Raw genomic sequence first — 3,655 nt, 5'->3', positions numbered from 1 at the left:
TCACGATCAAATGATAGGCTATTAATAAGGACGACAGCTTCTATCGAGCATAGGACATTGTAGGCCATATGGATTGGTTATCCTCTTAACCAAGGAGTGTGGAGATATTGGTATTGCATACAGGTGAGATATAAGGGTACATCATCATGGAACATGACCAACTCCAGAGTATTCTACTGTCGAGAATATCTCTGATGGGATATAGGTATAGGTGTCCCTTAGACCTGAGATCGCCTCAGTGACTTGCAAGCAACTCACTGTGCCTAGATACTAGACTAACTAAATTTTTAATTCAGTGATGGAAGGCTTCTGGGCACAGTCAAGTACTTATGAAGTCAGAGTGTGATCAAGATGGGATTGACCACTTTAAGAGTTGGAAAAGAATGAGTCGCTGTATTTTAATTTAGCAAAATTTTGACCAGGATAATCCATCAGATGGATTTGATATTTTAAAATACAATGTGGACAACCTGATCAGAGTTGACAGTTGAACTCTGAGGTATCCTGTGAGCATTTTGGTCAAGGGGATAAATTATATGAAAACTATATCCACATGGGTTCTAAGGATGTTGTTCTACACATTCGACCTATCCGACCATCGGATACCATTGCTAGATGATCACTTTGATTGATATAAAAATTTATTTCTATACTATCAACTTAGGTTTGGATCTATGAGGTCACACACATTAGATTTCATGATCCGATCAGATGGTTGATCAACGATTAAGAATTGTTCTAGGATTAAACGATCAATACGATTGACATTTAACCTAGTACAAGTATTGCAGGAGGATCGATTAGCAATTCGATTGCTAGTTGACTTAATTTGATTAAGCCAATGGGTTGAGATTAAGTTTAATTGAATATAATTTAATTTGAGCTTGATTGGATCAAGTCCAATTGGTTTATTGGATAAGCCAAGTGCAAAGAAAAATTAGTCCTAGTTCAATTAGGACCTGAGTCAACCTAATTTTTAATTCGATTAGAAAATTAAATTAGATTTAAATTTAATTTAATCTGATTAAACTAGGTTCTTAATTGGATTAAGACCTATTTTAATTGGATCGATTTGGTTTTAATTTAATTTGGTTTGAGAAACCAAATTTGAATAAGTCATAGATTGAATCCTAGTAAGACTAGGATTCCACCTTGCGCCACCTTAGCCCCCCACGCCCACTCTCTCTTATTTTGTGTGACAAAACCTTCTCTCCCAAGCCTTCATGCATGCCCAAATTTTCCTCTCTTTCTCTCTTACATGAAATGTGGTTGTGGACCAAGTCAAAGTAGGAATTAGTTTGGATTTCAAATTCTATGAGATAGAATTTTAGGAAACCAAAACTCTTTCCTTATGGCACTGATTTTATCCAAATTTTTTTTAAAATTTTCATGACTTTTATGGCATATATTGTGCACCCTTTTCTGGGGGTCCATGGCAGAAAAAGAAGAAGGGGGCACCCATGAGTTGGGCACCCCTTGTCTTGTCTTGTTTGGATTTTCCTTGACTAGGTATTTGACCTAGATAAAGATTCTTCATATCTCATTATTTAAGATGATTTTCTTCTTGAAAGTTTTATGAATTATAGATAATTGAGACAACTTTGGGGTGTGTGAAAATTAGAGAGAAAGAGTGTTGGGGCATGGAGATATAATGACACAAAATTAAGTGTCTGGATTAGAGCAAAGAGAAGAAGAAGAGGGTCTTCTTCTAGGGTTGCTGAGTTCACCTGTTTCCTTCCTCCATCTATGAGTTTGCTAAGAGTGTCTCACATATAAAACTTTTTCTCCTACTTTTCATCTTTAGAAGTGTCCAAATTAAGAAGAAAGAGGCATATGATCGATCATCGAAGAAGGATCAACACAGTACTAGCATACTGTGCTGATTTTCTGGATCAGAACTTCTGATCGTGATTCGTGGGATCGTGTGGATGACTCTTAGAGGTCGGATGCATATGTAGCTCACAACATCATCCTTAAGCTTGGATCAGTAAAGTTAGAATGTCTAACTTGCAAGGTAATAGATCTGATCTATTATATTTTACATACATTAGATGTAGTATAGAAACATGTTGATATGATCAACATGTAGTTCTTGCTCTTTATATTTTAATTTTTAATTTAATATTATATAATAATTATATAATAGATCTTAGATCTAGAGATTCTTTAATTTTATAAGATAAATTTTGATTTATTTTATTCTTTTACTGTCTGATCTTGAAAAAGTTTCAAGATCTAACCCTAAAACTCTAGATCTGGTTCCTTCAATTGGTATAAGAGCCTAGATTATTTATTACATGATTATTTATACATATTTAGATTATTTTTTAGATTAGATCTAATTTATAATCTGATTATTAAATCTAAAATTAAAATTTTTAGATCAATCACGAACTGTAGATTGCCTACTGTAAGGTTTATCCCTTACAGTGCAAAGGTTGTCCTAGTTCGTGTAGATCTATCTTTAATCATAAATTTGTTAGTTGTGATCTAGATTAAATTTATAATTTATTATATTTAAAAAATATTTAAATCTAAAATAAAATCTCTTTGATAATAATTTTCACGTAAAGAACCATCATATATTTATCTATAAAATTTGCACAGTTTAAAGTTGAAATTATTTCAATTACATGAACCTGTTTAGATTAAATCTAAAGTAGTTTCATACTTATTTCACTTGTATTTTGATTTTGAATCAAACATGCAACTTGGTTGGTAGAACCATATTATAAAAATATTTTACAAATGTGAAAATTATTTTCGAAAAGCCGAACTCCAACCCTCAGCCCAAAACTTAATTGAGAATTAAGAAGTTGTTTGATTAGGTTCTAGGATTATGAATTGAAGAACCTAAGACACAAACCATAGCACATTGGGTTAATGGGTTAGTGAAAATTAGGTCCATTAATTGGGTTAGACCTAAGATTAGATTAAAGATGGACTTAATTAGAGAATTGACTAAATCTAATCAATTATTGTCTTAGATTAGGTCAAGGATTCTCTTGATCAATTAAAATAGTTGTAGTTGGTCAAGTCCATGTCTTTAACAAGAACCAAATAGATTTAATTCTTGGCTAAGCAGTCTAGCACGAACTGTTGGGTTGATCTAATCGAAACTAATTAAACCAGTTGGTATCTAAGGTAAACTAGACTAGTAGTTTTTAATTGGCAGCCCGCTTACTTGGTTATTTTTGATGGTGTCTAAGGCAAGCTTTGACAGACCCTCCCACCGATCGAACTTATCTGACCTCTTGGTGAAATTATGTTTTGATCGGATCACTTGACTATTCGAGCTGATCCATGTTAGTTAGGTAAATCAGTGTGACTGATTTAGGTGCTCCTAGACCAATCCTTTTAATGGTCTCCCTTAAGCTGACTTGATGAAGCCAGTGGAAGGGTCATGATAAGTTGGTTCATCTAACCTCCTCCTCTAAATCAATTAAATCTTCTAAAATTATTAAGTCCTTAAAATAAAATAGTTATGATGATAATTAGATCATAGCCTCCCATTAAGTGGAGATAATGGGTCCATCAGTTGGATAATCATTGGAGGCCCAAAGGTCTGGTGCTTATCGGCTGATGGAATTGTCATTCATAATATTATTTTTTGACTGCATCTTTCTAAATGGTGGTTAGATTAGCTAACCAAAGT

Source organism: Elaeis guineensis, chromosome 2, assembly GCF_000442705.2.
Source record: "Elaeis guineensis isolate ETL-2024a chromosome 2, EG11, whole genome shotgun sequence".
Taxonomy (NCBI): Eukaryota; Viridiplantae; Streptophyta; class Magnoliopsida; order Arecales; family Arecaceae; genus Elaeis; species Elaeis guineensis.
The sequence above is the reverse complement of the archived record's forward strand: the minus strand, read 5'-3'. Positions refer to the sequence as shown.